This window comes from Cervus elaphus, chromosome 29, assembly GCF_910594005.1.
Source record: "Cervus elaphus chromosome 29, mCerEla1.1, whole genome shotgun sequence".
NCBI lineage: Eukaryota > Metazoa > Chordata > Mammalia > Artiodactyla > Cervidae > Cervus > Cervus elaphus.
In genome coordinates, this window is record NC_057843.1 from 52,051,636 (window position 1) to 52,073,597 (window position 21,962).

Sequence of the window (21,962 nt, forward strand, 5' to 3'; positions counted from 1 at the left end):
CTGGCTGTCACACGCCTGCCTCTCAGCCTCCAGGAGTGGGGGGGGGGGTGGGGGTGGGGGGGTGGGGACAGGGCCTATATGCAGCCAGCTAGCTCTCCTTTGGTATTTGCTCAATCCTTTGTTCTGTGAGCAGACTCTCCGGTGATCCCACGATTTGGGTTGCTATCTCATGTTAGCTCCCTTAGATTGTCCTCAGGGCATTCGGGCCCGGTCCTCACCCTAAAGACCGATGATGCAGCCCGCGCCTCCCTGCCCAGCCCTTGCTCGCTGGTGGCTGACCCGAGCTTCTGGGCTACTTCTCTGCTGGCAGTTGCAGTTAGGCATGTATTCTGTGTGTTTTTTTTTTTTTTTTTCCTCCTGGTTATGTTGCCCTCTGAGATTCCAAAACTCCCCACAGACCCACCTGTGAGAGGGTTTCCTACTATGTGGAAACTTCTCTTCCTTCATGACTCCCTCCCCAGGATGGGTCTCTGTCCCTAAATCTTTTGTCTCTCTTTTTGTCTTTTATATTTTGCCTACCTCCTTTGGAAGAGAATGGGCTGCCCTTCTGGGTGCCTGGTGTCCTTCACCAGTGTTCAGAAGTTGTTTTGTGGAAGTTGCTCAACATTCAAATGATCTTTTGATGAATTTGTGGGGGAGAAAGTGGTCTCCCCGTCCTATTCCTCTGCCATCTTGGCACCACCTCTCCAGGGTACAGCTCTTATCTCATCTGTAGAACTCTACCTGACACTCATCCCAACTCGTGGTTTTTTTGTCTATGCGCCCCTAGAGTCTATACTCCTTTTATGGCACTGCTTCAGTTTTAGGGGCCTCAGTTGATTTTGAGTTCCTCAAGTGCACAAGCATATTTTATTCCTCTTATTGGTTCTACCCAAAGAAGATTTGGTTCTTAGTAATTTTGTGGGTAGGGTCTTCCCTGGTGGTTCAGTGGTAAAGAATCTTCTTGCCAATGCAAGAACTGCAGGTTCAATCCCTGGGTCAGAAAGATTCCCTGGAGAAGGAAATGGCACCCCACTCCAGTATTCCTGCCTGGAAAATCCCATAGACAGAGGAGCCTGGCGGGGCTGTAATCCATGGGGTCACAAAAGAGTCTCAGTGACTTATAGCTCCTGTAACATCAACAATCATGTGGGTAAGATGTAATGTATATAATGTTGTCAAAGACTTGTTGTTTCCTCTTAAAACATAGCTCTCATCAACTAGGGAAAAGCCACAGAGCATTTTATTTATAATAGTTTGCATGCTATGCTAGAATTTATTTTGAGTACAGGTCTTACAGTAGTTTTCACTGTCTAAGAAGTATATGTGGTACAAAGGGAGTAATTGCCTATGTTTCTGTTTAATGGCAATAATTTGATTCTGAGTCCGTAAGTCCCACTAGTCCTACAGATTTAATAACTGGCTAATATAAAATGTGCTGGTTGAGATTTCTTGACTTTGAGTCTTCATCCACCATATGGATTTTGAGCAAAGGAGTTCATAAATGATTCCTATTTTAGATTGTATGGTAATACCCAGAGACTCGTGTCAGAGTCAGTTTCTATTTCCCAGCTGTGTAAGTTGAGTGTGTGGAACGCCACAATTACAGATTGACAAGTTGGCTTAATATCAGCTCGAGAAAGGGCTGCAGCTATAGAGTTGCTGGATTGATTAAGTAATACAGTATTACAGGCCATAATAGGTTTGACAGGAGGTTTCATGGGGTCTGGAGCTTTAGGATTCAACTTTGGAGCCCATGAGAAGGGCTGATGCTTTCACCTGTAACTGTGCTGGGGGTGGGCTCCTTGTGATTACAGCTTCAGACCTTGAATGGGGCTAGAGAGGGAAAATAAGGCTTTAGAGTTAGCAGGAGAAAATGAACATGAAGACAAAAAACCAATAAGTGGTCACGGAGCTGCCAAGAGTGAAGGCAGTAACGAGACAGAATTAGTTCTTAATGACAACTTGAAATTGCCTGGAACATTATAAAAATCAATCAGCCTGTGAAAAGCAGACTCACAGTGACCACTGGATGGTGTGATGTTTGCTTTTTGTCTGGACACAAATTTAGAAGAGCCAGTGGAAATTTAGCTTTTGGCTGATACAAAGCTTTTGAAGAGAGGGCTCAAAATTAGCTTCAACCATGGTTCTTTTTCTTCAGCAATCTTGAAATCAGTAGAACTGAAATTAGTTGATTACCCATTTCTCCAATTTAATATCAGTTGCTGTTTTGCTGTCCTTATAATGAATTATGAGAAGTTGTAGTGTCTTTTCCTATTGAATATTCCTTCTTGGATTGTTTTTCTGCTTTTTTTAATCCTATCTAACGGCATTTAACACTATTGTTGTGGCCCTCAAAATTTTAAAAGAGTGTAGGAAACTTTTATCCTACTGAAGTTACTCTTCTAACAGTTGTGGTGGCTACTAAGCATACAGGCACTCCTCAAGGAATTTCAGCCACTAGGCAGAAGCAGATGAGTCAGCCCTCAGTTGCCATAGGTCTTTAGAGATGTTTGTATTTGGTGGCTAAGTCTTTGCAGAGCAGGGATTGTGTATGGTTACTAACTTTAACCCTGGAATGTGGCATTGACGGAGCTTTGTTAAATAGTTAAAAAAGAGACTCCCATGGAGGTTGATGTATTGAGAAAAGAAATTTCAGATACAGGAGAAAGCAAGTACAAAGTTGTAAGGTTATGAACAGAGCTTCAGTTATTACGTGATGGCCAGCTGGTGGAGGGCTGTGGGTCCAAGTGCCAGTGGAGGTGGGGCTCAGGCTGTGAACGGCGCCCTCTGAAGGCCGTATGGAGCCGCGAAAGTTCGTGCACACACGGTGAGTGCTCATAAATGTTCGCTACATGACTGACTGAATGAATGGAAGGACTTCAAAATTTCTCCTGCTACTATGAAAAGTGGTCTGAAAGGGGTGAGTGTGGAACAGAACTCTTATGGGGTGGAGGGATATTATTCCCCAGGGGACATTTGGTCATGTATGGAGATGTTTTAGGTTATTATAACTTGGAGGTTGTTACTTGCATCTAGGTACATATCTAAGAACACAGAGGATAGCTCCTACCCCCACCCTCCAAATTATCCTGCTCCTAATGGAGATAATGCTGAGGCTGAGAAAGCCAAGTCTAGAATGAGAAAGTCCTTAGCACACAGGTTGCAAATTTACTGAAATTACAACTGAAATATGTAGAGAAAATGTTTCTTAAATTTGCTTAAAGCTGGTCTAATATTCCTCAAGAGCCCCACTTACCAGGGTGAAGGGAAAAAAAAATTAATACCATTAAGTCTAATGTGGTTTAGAACTGGGTAGGCTCCAATAAGTGCAAAGTCCCTTTAGAGAGTGATTGGTCTCTAGGGGATAATGGCATAGTCTCTTCTGTTGTAATACCCTCTCCTTCATTTTGTCCGATCTTCTCCAATTTAGTATCAGTTTATGAGGCGGGCTCATGAGATCTCACAGGGCTGGGAAAATTCTTTGAAGAGCTCAGGGGCCACTGCTGGATAGAACTGCCATCCTACGATTTTCAACTTAGAGTGGCCCAGCAGTATCTTTCTTTATTTACATATTTGGGTTCCATGTAAGGTTTTGAGAAAAGGGCTGTTCTGGTAAAATAAAATTTAAAAACCACTGATCCAAAACACTTTTGAGGCCATCTACACTGGAATGTGAATTAAAGGCTTAGATTGCTGTCCCGTGACACATCAAGGCATTTTTATGGGTGTCATGACATTTGTTTCTACATTTTGTTCCTGAAAATTGGGCTGCCCAAACCTTTCAGTCATGTCCAATTTTGTCATCATTGTGTAGATATGGATAAAATCTTTCATCATGGTCAATATGTTCTTTACAAATGTAGCAATTTCTCATTGAAAACTGCCCTCCTAAGGGAACATAATAGATTTCATGGTTCCCCATTGAAGAGGGAGGGTGCTAACTAGCCATGTGGCTCCAAGTACATCATTACAGTAACTACTTCCCTTTGAGGAATAAAAAGCTGGTATTACAGCCTGAAAATTCTATTATAATACCAATAAAAAATTTTTCACACTTGTTCTGTGAATAAAGTTTCTTCAGTAACTCCTTCTGTGTTGCTGAGTCTCTTGTCCTGTTTCACCCATGAGATTAGGACAGTGAAGTGACAGAAACCTTTTGAAACAGGGCTGTAGAGGGTTTCTGATGAGGAATTAATAGCAGTGTCAATTACTGTGACTGTAATAGCAGTCAGTATTTATTGAGTGCTTATTGTGATCTAAGCATTGCTCTGAGCACATCTCATTTATTAACTTACATCCTAACCATAGCCCTACAAATAGGTGCTGAGACAGGAAACTGAGGCATGAGGAGGTTAAGGTCACACTTGACCAGACTCCAGTTCAAACCCCTGTGATCTGTTTCCAAGGTTCAAGTGCAGGGTTTCCTGCATGTACTGATTTTTCTCTCTGCTTTAATGCTCTCTGCATTAGTATCATCCATCTGCCTACACTAGAGAAGCAACGTCATGTCATCAGTGTCCTTAAGCAAAGATTTGGAACACTTAAACCTCCCTGCCATGCTCTTTAATTATCTATTTTGGCATGGAGGGATGACATTCAGCAAAAATTTTTCAACTAGAGATCAAGTTGTAAGCGCCAGAACTCTCCCAATTGTATGATCATCACATTGTCATGGGTCATCCTCCCTGGATTTGTGTGGCTCAGGGATGAGGGTCTAGCAGAGCATTGGTGGTTGATTCATCCATGAATTTAGAAAATATTTAAAGTCCATAAACAGCACATGCCAGCATTGTGGGCTTTAGAGACAGATGGCTGCTTCTCCCAGAAGGATTTGTTACATTTGATTAAGAAAGAGGATGCACATTGATTAAGCACCAACTATATACCAAGTACAGTGCTAGATGTTTTACATTTGTTCTTATTGATCTCTTCTAATAACCTTGAGAGATAGGTACTATTTCTATCTGATGGATGAAAAACAATCTCAGAGACTGAAACAACTGTTTATTTATTTATTTATTTATTTTTCATTTATTTTTATTAGTTGGAGGCTAATTACTTTACAATATTGTAGTGGTTTTTGCCATACATTGACATGAATCAGCCATGGATTTACATGTGTTCCCCATCCTGATTTCCCCCCTCCCGCCTCCCTCCCCATCCCATCCCTCTGGGTCTTCCCAGTGCACCAGCCCTGAGCACTTGTCTCATGCATCCAACCTGGGCTGGTGATCTGTTTCACACTTGATAATATACATGTTTCAATGCTGTTCTCTCTGAAGCAACTGTTTAAAGTCACATAGTCAATAAAGGGCAAAGCCAGGGATCAAACCCTGGAGTAGATTAAAGAAGAAAAAGTTTTAATGAGATCTGTTGTGTATAGATCTTTCCACATCTAAAGAAAAGAAAAGCCAGTTTGTTCTGGAGAACAGTGTTTTTTCAAACCACTTTCCATGGAATTCATTTCAGAAGATCTTCCTCCTAGAGTAGTGAAGGGGAACCAAATTGTTTAGTAGCCCAGTGTGAGAAGTGGCATGCTGCTTTCTTTTCAGTGGTTCAAGGTGCTCATTAGCATGGTGAGACCCGCAGAAGTACGGCAGAAGCAAATTTTTTGACTTCGTTTAATCCATTGATTGTTTCCCAAACTTCCAAGGTGATCAGCAGAAGACCACTTTGGGAAATTGTGGTTTGAAGGAAGGAAGCCTTAGGGGGAGAAGCAAGAATGTGGCGAAACTACCACTGGATAATTAAAGCTTCCTTGGGTCACATGAGATGCTGAGTGAGAGGGGCTCTAAACCTCGGCGCCTAAACTCTTCTCTGCCAGGACTAATTCTGCCTGTACAGTCGTATTTACTGCCTGTGTGTATGAGTGTGTGTCTGTGCATGTTTGCATGCGTGCATGCCTGCGTGTCTGTTCCCAGGGCAGGGGAACCAGGCCTGGTCGTCAGGGGTTTGGTTCCAGTTCGGGTACGTGACCCAAGCCTGATATGACTTTGTCAGAATGGAGACCTGTCCATTGGCTGGGATTGTGTGGCCAGTGTGCTTACCTTTGTCACCACCTGCAGAGAATCTGCCTGAAAATGGGTGTGACATAAAGGTAAGCGGGGACTTGTAAAGCTATCTGAAACAAATGGTTCATGTGAGCCCGTGGGTAGTTTCTGACTGGTGATTTTAACCATCAAAATGTTTAAGGTGGGTAGGGTTGACTGCCCTCTAACGTTACTTCCTGATGATAAGGAAAGCAGGTCTCACAAAAATGTTATCACACAGGCAGATACCTAATAAGTGCATGTAAGTGTGAGCAGGAGCCACATAGTTTGATGTATTCTACTAGCTTTACAAATTTAGAAATCTTGATTTCTTTTTTTTTTTTTTTTTTTTAGGTCTGCAGTAAAGAGGCTGCTCTCTCTTTTTTTTTTTTTTTGATGTTTTCTGACAACTTCTTGGCATCCTTCCTTCCTCTTCCCCAATTGTGGGTAAGGGTCAGAAAGCCTGGGTGTTCCTTCCTTTGTTGCTGGAGCAGAGTGGGGGGTGAATTCAAACCACTCAAGCCTCTTTCTTTGTGCAAACCCTGTCCCCGGCCCCACCCCCTAAGCATAATAAAAACGCAAGCCAGTCTTCACCTCCAAATCCAATTTTGGGTAAGAGTCCATCCTGTGTCTGCAGAGTGGCCACATCAAGGTCTTTGCTTGCAAGGTTTGCTTGAGGCAGAGATAATGAAATCCTAGGGGCAGGATTCTTTTCCATTAAGTGAAAGTGAAAGTCGCGCAATTGTGTCCAATTCTTTGCGACCCCATGGAATATTTAGTCCTTGGAATTCTCCAGGCCAGAATACTGGAGTGGATAGCTGTTCCCTTCTCCAGGGGATCTTCCCAACCCAGGGATCGAACACAGGTCTTCCACATTGCAGGCAGATTCTTTACCAACTCAGCCACCAGGGAACCCCAAAAGTACTGGAGTGGGTAGCCTATCTCTTTTCCAGGAGATCTTCCTGACCCAGGAATTGAACCAGGTCTCCTGCATTGCAGGCGGATTCTTTACCAGCTGAGCTACCATTAAGATCTGCATAAATAATCAGAAATCTGCCAGACCTATAGCTTGACACATGCCTGATTCGGGATGAAGCACTGGGAGGGGATCACCGGGGGTGAAAACCCTACGTCTCGCAGAAATGATATACCAGCATTTTTCTTGCAGGGGGAGGAATGTCTCAAATATTTGCTAGTCTGCATATTTTTGAATATCTTTAACTCCACCATTAATAACTCATTCTTAACATTCATCATGTTAATTAATTAACCCCTGTCTTCTTAGTCTCACTGTTAATTGGCAAAGCCTTGGTGTTGATAGAAATTTGGATAATTGAAGTGTGTGTCATTGTCTCTTGTAGGTTCCCTTTTTTGTATAATGTTTCTGTCAATATTAGGGCTACAGATTGTCCCTAGAATTGAAGCTGAACCAACATAGACATGATGTCACATGTCTTTGCTGAAGGATTTAAAAACAACTGACCTTCTAACACCAGACCTTTGTAGAGATCTTGGGGCCAGTTATGCCTAATGCTACATCTTTTCATGAACTTGACAATTACATGAGCCTATGAATTCCTTCTATATTTCAGCTTAAGCTGGTATGATTTGGGTTCCTGTCAGTTACTCCTAAAATACTTCTGAACAAAATAGCTAGAAATTCAGAGTAGAGGGTGGAGAGGCTTGTAGTTGTCCCTCCTACCCTCCTTCTCAATTTTCTCTAGCTGAAGAGTTTCTGATAATTGTGTAACTGAATTTTTAAGGAACACAGTAAAACTTCCGGTGTTCTTATCCAAGCCCAGTTCTTAGTGGCAGAAAATGCAAATCTCCTCAGCTGCAGTGTTAAGTATTGTTCTGAATTTCAAAGCTGTCTTAGTGAAGTCATGTTCCAGCTTTATTTACCCCCTACCCCAAGCCAGTCTTCATGGATTGGCTCTTTGTTAAATAGCTTCCTTAGAAGATTGAAGCACTGGGACGAAAATGGAAAGCTTTCCTCAGCCTCAGAGCACATGTTAACAGCACAGGAGGTACAAGGGTCCTCAGAAATAAAGATCATTACAAAAGAGTATGCTTGTTTGCTTTTCGTGCAAATCAACATTTCCAGAGGACTCCAACGTTTAAAAAACCAACTGAGGTTAAAAAATGACAAGAGCACTCTCCAGATAAATCCCTGCCTCTGTTCCAGGGTGAAAATATAGTTTTTTCTATGGAGTTTCTGCCTTTTTGGCTTATGGAGTCATTCAGTGTTGATAAGCGGAAGAAGAGCAAGAGTGGTTCAAAAATCTCCACACACAAACAAGAGGTGGGCCCAGGGGAATGTGTGGGATACCGCTGCTTCCGGTGACCCCCAGTGGTTTGGGGGCATTTCTGATGCTTAAATGCAAGGCGTGTTCTGCTCCCATGAAGTGATGGAGTGAGAGACAGACACGCTTCCATGGACCTGGCCCTTCAGTGGGAAGATGGGGAATGAGCAGGGGAAGGGATGCATGGATGATGATTTTTACAGTTGAGTACTAGTGCTTCAAAGAAAACAAATTGTGCTGGAACTGTTGGGGGTGACAGTGTTGGGGGTGACAGTGTTGGGGGTGACAGTGTTGGCCTGACTGAACTGAGGCAGTGGGGAAGGAGGAGTCAGCTTCCTATTGAGGTAAACTGGTGAACCTTCATATGAGTCAGGGGACTAGTGATCCGTTTGTCTGTGCACCTGAATTGTTTCTAGTGACAAGTAGCCTAAGAGAATGGCATCTTACTATGGGCTTATTAGACATGAGAATCAGTAGGTAGACTTATCAGCTCATCATTTAACAACTGGTTGGGGGAGGTTATTATTAAAACCTTGTATTGTGTACCGAGCACTGGGAATATGACATAGAGACTGGATTTGAAGGTCACTTAGGGCCTGGCTACTGGACGTGTGGTCCACGGACAGGCAGTATTGGCATCTCAGGGAGCCTGTTAGAAATGTAGACTCTCAGGCCCCACTCTGGGCTTGCTGAATCAGTCTGCTTTTCAAGTAAGATCCTGGTGACTCATGGTTTGAGACACCTTAACATTGAAGCACTGGCTTAGGCAACAGTTAGCAGTGAGTGGATCTGGAACCTGCCCTCGTCCAGACCTTGAGTTTGTTGATGGAGACAAACATGCAAATACATGACGACATAGTGCGAAAGCTACAAACAAGTAATGGGGGGGGTGGGCTATAAGTGTGGAAGGGGGTGTCAGTTATGCTCATGAGGCACGGGTGGGGGAGGAAGGTCAGGGAAGGCTCCTGGAGTAATGCCACCAAAGCTGTGACTTCTAGATGGGGAAAAGCCACACAGATTTGTGTTTGAGGCACTAAGGCAGGGGTCTCCAACTTCCGAGATCTAATGCCTGATGATCTGAGGTGGAGCTGATGTAATAAACAGAAATAAAGTGCACAATAAATGGAATGTGCTTGAATCATCGCAAAACCATCTCTTTTCTCCCAGGACTGTGGAAAAATTGTCTTCCACAAAAGTGGTCCCTGGTGCCAAAAAGGTGGGGGACTGCTGCACTAAGGGACTTGTGGGAAGATGGAGTAGGGGAGGGTCAAGTGGAGTTCGGGGGGCCAGTGTTCCAGAGGAGGAAAGAAGTACCTGAATCCTTGTGGGTTGGGTTCGGCCTGGTGTGGGGGGCCTTGGGAGAAAGAATTGAAGCTTGAGGAGAAGACAGTAGAGAGCAGGCAGGCCTGGAAGGCTTGGAAAGAATGTAGTGCATTTTCTTGATGCTTGAGTTGACTGAACTCAATCTTACTCAGAAACCTGGGTGTTTCCCCCTTCGTGATGATTATGGACTCCCTGCAGCTGGCCTTTTCCTTATCTCTGCACAGATTTGCTCTGTCTGCATGTCAAAGTTAGGGGTGTGCTGACCCAGCTCAGAGCTAAGTCTGATATAGTCTGATATGGGTGTTAGTGCTTACTCCTTGGAAGGAAAGTTATGACCAACCTAGATAGCATATAAAAAGCAGAGACATTACTCTGCCAACAAAGGTCTGTCTGGTCAAGTCTATGGTTTTTCCAGTGGTCATGTATGGATGTGAGAGTTGGACTGTGAGGAAAGCTGAGCGCCGAAAAATTGATGCTTTTGAACTGTGGTGTTGGAGAAGACTCTTGAGAGTCCCTTGGACTGCAAGGAGATCCAACCAGTCCATCCTAAAGGAGATCAGTCCTGGGTGTTCATTGGAAGGACTGATGCTGAAGCTGAAACTCCAATACTTTGGCCACCTGCGAAGAGTTGACTCATCGGAAAAGACCCTGATTCTGGGAGGGGTTGGGGGCAGGAGGAGAAGGGGATGACAGAGGATGAGATGGCTGGATGGCATCACTGACTCGATGGACATGAGTTTGAGTAAACTCTGGGAGTTTGTGATGGATAGGGGGGCCTGGCATGCTGTGATTCATGGGGTTGCAAAGGGGTGGACACGACTGAGCGACTGAACTGAACTGAACTGTAGTTGGTGGGAGAGGTGGAAGAGGAGGACAGGCTGGCTTCTACAGTTGGCAAATTATCACTCCTCCTTTCTGCTCTGTGTTTCTGGCTCATAAACACATGTAGTCTTCCTCAGAGTGTTGGAGAACTTTCAAGGAAAGGAGGAAAAACAGTACCATTGATTGTTTGCAGTTTAGTGATTCTGCATTCAGCAGACAGGAAGAACAGCTCTGAGATCGAATGCCTGTTGCCAGGGACCACGTCTAAATGTTTCCATGACTTTATTTTAGAACAGTGGTTTCCCAAACATTTTTTTGTTTTTAAAAAACAGAACTTAAAAAATGGTTTCATCTACTTAGCTGTTATGTTGAGCAGTGCTCCTGCTGCTATTGGGGGTTGGGGAGGATGGTGATCATCTGTCTCTCCCACAGTGGGCCTCCTACTTACCAAGAAGGATTGTAGAACCACAGGGTTCTTGAGACACCCAGTTGGAAATCAGTGTTTTGGTATAAAAAGAAGGTAGGTCTACTCAACTCCTTGTCGAGTTGCCTATCTGCATATATATAGATGGTTCCTACAAAGGCATCAGTGTTATCCTCAGAGCTCCAAAATAAAACTAAAAAACCCCCAAAACACTGAACAGACAAAAGATAAAGCAACTGGCTGCCTATAAATGCTTAACAACTTGGATTTTAAAGAATACATATGCTGTGACTTGAGTGTTAAATCATGAAGAAGCACAATGAAAGTTCTTGGGAAGACGGTGGGGTGTCTCCCAGCCCATTTAATTCACCCCTTACTGCAGTGGGGAGACCCTGGTTTAGTCTCTGTCTGCCGCCTTTCCCATATGATAAGGTATGGATGGGAGCAAGGCAGGTAAGCTGGTGAGTGTTCTAGCAAATAGTCTTGGGGGGAAAGTCAGCCTGGCCTCCCAGACAGTCATTTGGAGGCTGTGATGGGAGGTCTGTTTGCTTCTGCCCAAGCCCAAGCCTCTCCTCCAAGATGGAGAATTTGTTAAAAAAAAAAAAAATCAGGGAAATTCCCCAAAGAGCCCTACTGGGGAACAACAGAAACATCCATTGTAAACAGCAGGTTTGTCTTCTGACAGGTTTTGTTTGCAAATGATAACAATTACAGGTAATTTTTCATTTCAATTGGAGGAGCAGGTATTAAAAAGAGAGCAGGGGGAGAGGGAGGAGAGGGAGGATGAGAGCCAGCAGCTCTCCCAAGTGTCTTATTCACTCCCAGGTCTACAACCTAACACGAGCATGGAGGGCTAGGTAGTGTCTCCTCATTCCATTAAGTGAGATCTAATTGTGGCTGTTCGGTCTGTTGGCAGATGCAGTTTCTACATAACAACAGCCCAGAGAGAGAGCTTCGTGATTAATGCCTCCAGCTGTCATATGCCCCATTATCTGTGCATTTGCATAACTTAATGGTTTAGGACAGGGGAGAGAGGATGCTTAATTTAATGTTTAGCAGGCCCTTGATAGCTGAATAATTTAAGAACTGTCAAGGGGGGTCAGTCCTACAGCGATTCAGCGAGACAGCTATGATTTCTGCATATCGTTAAAATTCTTACTTAGGATAAATTTTTTCTAAGAAGAAAGAAAACAATGCCTGAAAGCAAGCACTGATTTTTTTTCCCCCCTTCTTTTCCCCTGTTAACCATTTCTTTCCCGTGGCAAGTGGAAATGTTGTCTTTGACGGAAGTTAGAGGTCTGAAGACAGCTGGGGAGGCGTGGGTTTACACTCACCCCCTTCTTCATCTCTTCTCTCCTCCCAAGACTCCCGGGCATCACACCTCTTCCACTCTGATTTTGTCTCCTCTTGTTCTTTTTGTCCCCTCAACCATCTCACCCTGTGTGCAGCATTTTATGACCCATTTGCACCCCCATAACCCCCCAGATTCTAGCTGAAAGGCAGCTGAAGAAGGGTATGGAGAGAGGGTGGAGGGGAGGAGCAGAATTTGCTTAAAATCTACTAACAGCCCAACCTACTTTCAATAGGAAACACTGTCAGTTTCATTAGTTGCTAATGAATATTATTAAACTAATCTGTCATTTGTTTTCTAATTATGTGTCACCAGGCATCACAGTGGCAGCTGAGGTGACTGCTGGTGAACAATTTTCCTCCTTGAATCCTTTTTTTTTTTTTTGTAAAATAAGAACAGCCAGGAACGATTAGCAATAATTTGAACCTGGTAAGCTCCCCCCCCTTTCCCCAGTCTTGTGGCAAATTTTCTCCCCCACATTCCTAATAACTGCTGGGATCTTATCACCACCTAGCCTTGCAATCCATTCCCAGGGTGAGACCCCAGCCCATGCCAAACTTGGGATAGCTCTGCTTCTGAAGTCTTCAGCTACACTGTGACCACAGCTTCTTATCACTTCCCGTCATGCTTTTGTGGGTCTGGAACTTGGGCAGGACCCAGTGTGTGGTGTGGACTGGGTCCATCAATGCTCAACTGGTCTGGAGGGTCCTGGTTAGCTTTGCTCACATGTCTAGCCGCTTGATGGAAGAGGCTAGGCGGTTGCGGAGCTCAGCTGGACCCATGCTCTCTGTGTGGTCTCAGCCCTTCCGCATCGTCCTTCCAACAGAGTAGTTGAACTTCTTCCACGGTTGGCCTGGGATCCAAGAGAGTATTCCACAGACCAGAAGTAGATTCTGCCAGTGTCTAAGGGCCTGTCCTAGAATCTCAAATAGCATCCTTTCTACCATATTCTGTTGGACAGTGCAGTCAGATTCTACCCAAACTCAGTCTACTCCTAACTTGAGCTATTGAGTGCAGCCTAGAAAACTGCACATCCCTACAAAGTGGCCCCTCTGAAAGCAAGTGGATTCAGATCTCTATTGGGTCATCAAAGTCCTCGACTTCTCCCTTTGCCAAAAGTTAATATTCCTCTAAAGCCTATCCGCAGGTCTTTTCTCTTGATGTCTGCTCTCCCTCCATGATGTAACTCGTGAGCGTGTTGATTGCTGTCTAGCCTGAAGATCCCCAAACAGATCTAGCCCAGGAAGCTTTCCTGAGCATGTATAATTACCCAGTAGAAATCTTGACCTGGATGTCTCACAGACAGCTCACACTTTATATGCAACCTAAAGACAGATCCTTGGGCTTCCTTGGTGGCTCAGAGGGTAAAGAATCTGCTTGCAGTGCAGGAGACCTGAGTTTGATCCCTGGGTCAGCAAGATTCCCTGGCGAAGGAATGGCTACTCACTCCAGCATTCTTACCTGGAGAATTCCATGGACAGAGGAACCTGGTGGGCTATAGTCCATGAGGTCGTAAAGAGTTGGACTTGACTGAGCAGCTGACACTGACTTTTCAAAGATAGATCATTTCTCAGCCTGCTCTATTTTTCTGTTTTGAGCCTTCAACCTGCAATTCTTGTACTCCTTTTCTTTGCTTTCCATATGTACTTTATCACTAAATTGTCCTGTTTCCCTCTCCTAAGTATCATTCACCTTGACTTCATATCGATCCTTATTATCTGGTCAGGATGATGACAAATAGATAACTGAGTTCCTTTCTTCTCATCTCCTTTCCCCTTATTCTGTTATCCACACAGCCACCAAAAACATGCTTGCAGTCATACATTTGTATAAATCATTGCCCCATCCCAGATCCTTCAATAACTCCCCATTGTCTAGAGATTAAAGCTCAAATGTATAACCTGGCTTAGTAAACACTTTCTGCCTCCCAGCTGTATCCTTCCATTTCCTTCCTTATACCCTATTTTCCAGCCTCATTGCTGTTCTGTTTTCTTACCTTTGCATTTGATTTTTTACTGCCTGAAATCCCTCCCTTCCTCTCATTAGGCAATATCTACATGTACTCTAATTTTTTGTTTAAGGTTCTCTGAGATATTTTAGATCTTGCACGCTGAAAGCATTTGGCAATGTCTGGAGAAATTCTTGTCACAAGTTGGACATACTATCAGTCAGGGCTGCTGCTAAATGTCCTGAAATACAAATGACAGCTCCCCACAATAAAGAGTTACCTGGCCTAAAATGCCAGTAGTGCTGAGGTTGAGAAACTGTTTTAGATTAAATTTCATTGTGTTACTATTCCTCTGTACTTATTACCTGTATCATCCACATTTTATTTGAAGCAAGGCGCTATCCTTAGATTGTGTGAACTGAAGGACAAGATTTTATATTCTGGCATATAGAACATTTTAGGGATTATTTATTTTAAAATGACTTGATATTTCTAAGTTTTTTTTCTGCATACTGTATTGGCTATTATTGAAATTATTATTAGTCCTTTATACTTTAGTGCGAATGAGGCTTGTTTGGTCTATTGAAAAGATTGACAGGTCAGGGAAAGTAACTTAAAGAGGAGATGGGAAGCACTATAGTTTTCGCTTGTCTTGCAAGCTTATCCTCTGCCGTTCTGTAGATTTTCAGGTTCTCCCTTTTCTTCTTTATAGTCCCAAACACTTCTCAGAAAATCTCCAAGCAGTTTTTAGTTTACTAGGACTTCTAAGTGAAGATCAAGAGAAGAGCTACTTACCTGTCTCTTGGCTTCTGGCTCCATTCTCGCTCCTCCATGCTCTCCTATGTATGTATCCTGAGAATAGGGGGCTAGAATTCTGCAAACTGCATTTCTAAAATTCCCCTGCCAAATGACTTATAGTTACCTTCTACAAATTGGAGGCACTCATGGGAGATTAGGAGGCATGTGGAAGGTAACAATATTTTATATACTTCTGAAGTGCCGCAAAGGTAGGAGTGGTGGTCGACAAGTCTGGACTCTATGCATCCTGCCCAAGGTGGTGGGTATTCCAGCAACAAAGTCCCTGCAGACTCTGCCTCCAGTAGTAATGACCGCTGGGGACAACTTTAGGCTCCAGATTTTCTTCAAAGAAACCACGGCTGTTGCAGTAACACCAGCATTGAATGTTCTGGCGGTGGCATGGAGATTATGGACTGTTTTATTTCTTTGTTTAATTTTTAAGTTTTTAATTTATTTTTATTTCTGGCTATGCTGGGTCTTTGTTGCTGCGTGTGGGCTTTCTCCGGTTGTGGTGAGCGTGGGCTGATCTCTAGTTGTGGTCCGTGGGCTTCTCATTGCAGTGGCTTTCTCTTGTGCGGCCCGGGCTCTAGACGTGCAGGCTTCAGCAGCGCAGCATGCGGGCTCGGTAGTTGTAGCACACTGGCTTAACTGCTCCGCTGCATGTGGGATCTTCTCGGACTGTGGGTTGAACCTGTGTCCCCTGCATTGGCAGGAGATTCTTAACCCCTGGACCAGTAGGGAAATCCTGAGATCATGGACTTCGAATAACATTTTCCTTTTGTTCCTCGGGTCCTAGGATGGAAGCAACTCCTTGCAATTACTGACCTCTGGTTGACTTCACCTGTTATCATTGCTCTCTGTCACCTCTTTCACGTGTTTGCTTCCTACATTAAATTCCTTCTGTTTGCAGTACCTGTAGTGGTTTCTGTTTTCCTAACGAGACATGGGATGATATAGTACTAGGGTGGCACAATCCCATTCCCGGGTTTTTCTGAGTTATGGAGGTTTAGATTAATCATTATAAAATTTTACTTCCTGGAGGCTAGGATATGAATCCTAGTAAATGGGATGCTTGAACTCTAACGCAAAGAGAGAAATGGTCTCTTACAGAGGTAAGATTTTATAACCTTTCTGATTGAGAAGGGATTCAAAGCAAGATTCCCCTACCTCACTTCCTTAAATCTTTAGAGACTTCTGCCGTTGAATGAATTGATAAGTTTGATCTAATTCTCTTTTCTCTGAAGTTAAAAGCAAGTCTTGATTTTTCCTTTTTCTTCTGAGGAAATTCATTCCTTGGATACAACCACTCTGAGTACCAGCCACAGAGGTACCTGCTTTGACAACCGTGCCTGCTATATTTGCATGAAACACAGGAGCCAGAACAGCCTCATTTGCTTCATCATCATATAGTCATGCACCAAGCAGGCATCTTTTCTGAGAAAATACTGAAAACTTTTGATGCATGCCTTCCTATCGTAATTAGAATAAAATTCAGACTACCCTCATTTTCCCTCACCTCTGTCCTTGCTTCTGCTCTCTCCCACCCCACATCATACATGCTCACATAGTCACCATGCTTTTACCATGCAGGCAGCTTTTCTGTTGTTCAAATAATAAATGCTTGTTAGGACTTTGGGTCTTTCTTTTTGCTTCCAGAACCCTCTGCCTCTAGATCTTCTTGTGGTTAACACTTTACCATTCAACGCTTAGATTTACCATTTCTGCAAAGGTGATTTCACGAATGCACCTGTACAGAGTTACTCCTCGCTCTAACTTATTCTTCATTCCATAATTCTCCTTAACATCTCATAGTTCATGTTGCTGTATCATCATGGGAAATTATGTCATTTGTTTACTTTTTTTTCAAATTTATTTATTTTAATTGGAGGCTAATTACAATATTGTAGTGGTTTTGCCATACATTGACATGAATCAGCCATGGGGTACATGTGTTCCCCATCCTGAGCCCCCCTCCCGCCTCCCTCCCCATCCCATCCCTCTGGGTTATCCCAGTGCACCAGTTGATTATCTGCCTTTTACCTGCCTGTTTACTTGTTGATTATCTGCCTTTTACCACTAGAATGTAAACTCTGTTAGGGCAGGGAGTTTATCTGCTCTTTACAGCTTTATCTCCAGAGTTTACGGTACTCTATGAAATGCAGTGCCTAACAGACACTTGTTGAATAGCTTAATTGACTGTTCACACCTTGCTTTTTACTCTGTCCAATAGATATTGATGGCATCTGCAGTCTGTATGGTACTGTGGTCAAGGACAAGGAAGACACACAACCTCTCAGCTAATGTTCGATGTGGTAGGAACGGGTTCTGTCGATCACCACAACCCCCTTTCCAACAAAAACCAGCTGCTACTGAGCACTCACAATATGCCGGGCACTTTGTTAAGTGTCCACAGACTTTATCTCATTCAGGCCTTTCAGCACTTAATGACGTGGGTATGAATAACCCCATTTTACAGATGAGAGAACTGAAATCTAGAGGGGTCATAACTACCCTAAATGATGCAGGTAGTTTGTGACAAAGACCCAAACTGAAGTTGGCTTGAGTCTAAAACTGCACTTGTGACTGCTTTATAAATACATGTGTTCTCAAATGCCTTACTTTGCTTTTTCAGGTTATAGGTTGAATTTGATTGTCAAAGTCACCTTCTCAATTTGAATGAAGTAGATGAGGGAAAGAAAACCTTACTATTGTAAGGCAAGGAGATCTGTTAGCCAAAGGAGGAAGGTTCCTCCAGACTCTAGGTTCTTGCCCTTGGCTTTGTTGCTAATTCAATGCGCCATCTTTTCCTGATCTATTAGGAAAAAGAAGCGAGTAAGAGAGAGGTGATGGGGGACATGTAAGGAGGTAGATAGTCTGGTAAAATTGAGAGTCAGCCTAAAAGTGTGCCTCTTCCCCACAAGGCGCAAGATGATTCCCTCCCCTTTTGTCTCATCGTCTGTCTTTCTACCAACTAGAAATTCATCCCTGTTTCCAACAGTTCATGTGGAAGTAGAGACGAGATTGGCTCTCAGCCACTTACACCTCAGGCTGTGTTTCTTTAAGCTTTAGAATCCTTTGGACCTGTCTGGTGTCTGTTGATGAGAGGAAGTGGGAGATCTTACGAAGGAGGATTTGAGGGACCTGCATTGGGAGGGCAGGCGTGCTTCAGGCTATTGTGGGACTGTCACATGACTTGAGGGTGCTGGCTAGTTCAGGTTCAGGAGTGCGGGTGGCACCTGGTGAGGTAGGAAATTAGAGACACGTGAGGTAAATGTTCCCTAGCCTCAAAGGGGAGAAGGCAATGGCGACCCACTCTAGTACTCTTGCCTGGAAAATCCCATGGACGGAGGAGCCTGGTAGGCTGCGGTCCATGGGGTCGCTGAGTCAGACACGATCAAGCGACTTCAGTTTCACTTTTCACTTTCATGCACTGGAGAAGGAAATGGCAACCCACTCCAGTGATCTTGCCTGGAGAATCTCAGGAATGGGGGAGCCTAGTGGGCTGCCATCTATGGGGTTGTGCAGAGTCGGACACGGCTGAAGCGACTCAGCAGCAGCAGCCTCAAAGGACTAGAGATGACTGAACCCTGTGGGGCATGTGGTGATAGCCCTTGGCGTGTTGTTTGTATATCCCACAAGCAATAATAATTCCTTTTGACCCACTTCGGTGACAAGACTTCTTCAGTGGAGATGAAGATGGTAGAGCTGGCCTGCTATCTCCAAAATTTCCACCTAGTTATTTGACTGTCTTGGGGTTTCCCTGATCAGCCTTATGAAGTCATTCACTGCTGGTGGGAGTTACTCCCCAAGGAGAGGAAAGAATTAGGAAAAAACAGGAGAGGCCACATGGAAGCATTAAGAGTATGGAGTGATGCTTCTCTACCATATTCTTTGACTTTGTCCTTTGTCCATGATTCTAGAATGAGTTTTGCATGGGGGTGGGGATGCGAGTAAATCTCCTTTCATTTTAGTAGAGAAGGAAGAGAGGAACTCCTAGCTGTCACCAACTTTTTGTAGAAAACAGATCTGCCTCACCCTCCTGGAAACTATCAGCTTTAAAGAAACAAACTCTAGGAGCCTGTCTGTAACAGCAGAATAAATCTGCCCTTACATTTCTCTTGAAATAACAAGGAGACGAAATACCAAGAAAAACCCTTGTGTTCACTAACATAAATCAGCCCCATTGTTGCACTCAGCACATATGGTGTGATAACGTTGCCCACTGCTCAGAGACCTGCTGACGGAAGGCCAGATGTGCTCCTGTAGGAGCGAAACACAACAGACCTGCTTTAAGATTCTGTGGCGGCCTTGATGCGGAACTTCCTTACATTTGTTGGTTTGTGTCTCAGCTTTAGCCCTGCTGTTACTGCTGTAGTCACTCACCTTCCTTAGCTTTTCCTTTCCTATCTTTCAGGAGTTGAGAGGGCTGGGTAATTTAAAACTTGGATCTGGACTGGATAGAGTTCTTTCAGTGGGCAGTGGCCTTGAGAGATTGGTACCAGGGATTGATGGTACCTCTAGGACAGGGCAAGCTACTTGCTGGAACATTTGCCTCCCCCTCCTTCCCCTAACTTTTGTTGTTTAGTCGCTAAGTTGTGTCCGACTCTTTTGCAACCCCATGGACTGTAGCCCACTAAGCTCCTCTGTCCTTGGGATTTCGCGTGCAAGAATACTGGAGTGGTTTGCCATTTCCCTTAGCTTTATGGAGATAGAAATGGCAAACAAAATTGTATATATTTAAGGTGTATACCATTTTTTAATTGGGGTATAGTTGCTTTACAATGTCATTTGTTTCTGCTGTACAACATGAATCAGCTATAAGCATACATATATCTTCTCCCCCTTGAGCCTTCCTCCTAGCTCCCTCAACCCATCCCACCCCTCTATTAATAGGTCATCAGAGAGCACCGAGCTGATCTCCCTGTGTGGTTCCCACTAGCTAGCTGTTTTACACATGGTAATGTGTATATGTCAGTGCTACCTCTCTCAATTCATCCCACCCTTCCCTTCCCCTCCTGTGTCCACAAGTCCTTTTTCTGTGTCTGTGTCTCTATTTCTGCCCCGCAAATAGGTTCATCTGCACCATTTTTCTAGATTCCATATATGCATTGATACATGGTATTTGTTTTTAAGGTGTATAACATGATAATTGGATATATGTATGCATTGTGAAATGACGACCACAATCAAGCTAACAGGTAACATCTGTCACCTCACCTAGTTACCCTTTTTGTGATGAGAACACATCAAATCTGCTCTTTAGCACATCTGAAGTATATAACACAGTATTAACTATAGTCACCATGCTGTACCTTATTTTCCTGGAAAAAAGCTAATTACAAGGAGTTATAGACTTAGATTTGAAGTAGGATGAAAGAGGCTTTGTTTGTCCTTGCCCCCACCCCAGCTTCTGTGTAAATGTAGACTTTGAAAAAAGTAAGAGGGCACAGTGTTTACTTTCCTACGTAAATTTAAAGTGCACGCATGAATGAATGAAGCATGCTACATGCTGCTAGTGTCGGTATGAGCACAAATGAGAATCAAAGAAATTATTAATAGGACCAGATGCTAGCACATCTCTTTTCTTGAGAGCTCAAAAAACCTTGTGAACAAAAATATATTTATCTTTGGAATGACCCTTTGAAAGCGGTGTCCAGTTAACACATTTCCCTCTGATTTGTTAGGGCCCACACTTCACGTTTCTTTCTAGTCACAGGAGATCCTAGTTAGGTCTGAAGAAGCCCATGATGAAGGCTAGACCTCATGTAGACAAAGATTCTAATGAGAGAGAAAATTTTTAAAAAAATGCATACTTGTTACTGACGTAAAACTTGGTTATTATCTTTTGCATAAAGAATAACACTCTGTCATGTTCAGTTCAGTCACTCAGTCTGTGAAGGAATTCATGGGGCCTGGACTCCGTCTTAGGCCTGTTCGTGCTGATCATGCTCAGGCACCTCGTCAATGGACTCTAAACTCTGTGTTTAGTGTCTATGGTAACAACAACAGAAGGATAAGTCTCCCTCCGGACAGGGGAACCTTGAAGATCGTATCCAGGTTACTCATTGCCTAAGAGAACATATACACTAATCACCCCTTCCGCCAGACAGGCCATAAATTTTTCTGTACCTATTGGAGTGTAACCTCGTGCTTATTGATTATTGGCTAATTGTTTAACTGTCTGAGCACATGGCACATGAGTGATGGGGTTATTGGGATTGTATTTACCCTTCCTTAGTTTATGTAACTCTCAAGGAATTTGGGGTGGTGGGTTCGGACACGTACACATGGGGTATAAAAGATTTTCACAAATGCTGGTTGGGGTCCTTGTCTAAGAGGAGACTCTGCCTTGGGCCCGCCAGTGTAATAAACTGCACTTCACTATCTGCATTGTCCTTCTGAGTGAGTTTGTTTCCCAGTATGCGTGGCTACAACAAGTTGTGTCCAACTCTTTGTGAATCCATGGAATGCAGCATGCCAGGCCTCCCTGTCCATCATCAACTCCCAGAGTTTACTCAAACTCATGTCTATTGCGTTGGTGATGCCATCCAACCATCTCATCTTCTGTCATCCCCTTCTCCTCCTGCCTTCAATCTTTCCCAGCATCAGGGTCTTTTCAAATGAGTCAGTTCTTTGCATCAGGTGGCCAAAGTATTGGAGTTTCAGTTTCAACGTCAGTCCTTCCAATGAATATTCAGGACTGATTTCCTTTAGGATGCTCTGGTTGTATCTCCTTGGAGTCCAAGGGACTCTCAAGAGTCTTCTCCAACACCACAGTACAAAGCATCAGTTCTATGGCACTCAGCTTTCTTTATAGTCCAACTCTCACATCCATGCATGACTACTGGAAAAACCATAGGCTTGACTAGACAGACCTTTGTTGGCGAAGTAGTGTCTCTGCTTTTTAATATGCTGTCTCAGTTCAGTTCAGTCACTCAGTCATGTCCAACTCTTTGTGACCCCATGAATCACAGCACCAGGC

General features: G+C 43.7%; 1 long non-coding RNA gene across 2 annotated transcripts in view; it reads left to right on the plus strand.

Moving 5' to 3' along the window:
- The first annotated feature begins 2,519 nt into the window (after positions 1 to 2,519).
- Positions 2,520 to 21,962, plus strand: part of LOC122686122 — a 511,195-nt gene continuing 491,752 nt past the window's right edge. For both annotated transcript variants that reach the window (XR_006338626.1, XR_006338627.1), the window contains exon 1: positions 2,520 to 2,809. This is a non-coding gene — a long non-coding RNA (uncharacterized LOC122686122). The remainder of the gene's footprint in view (positions 2,810 to 21,962) is intronic.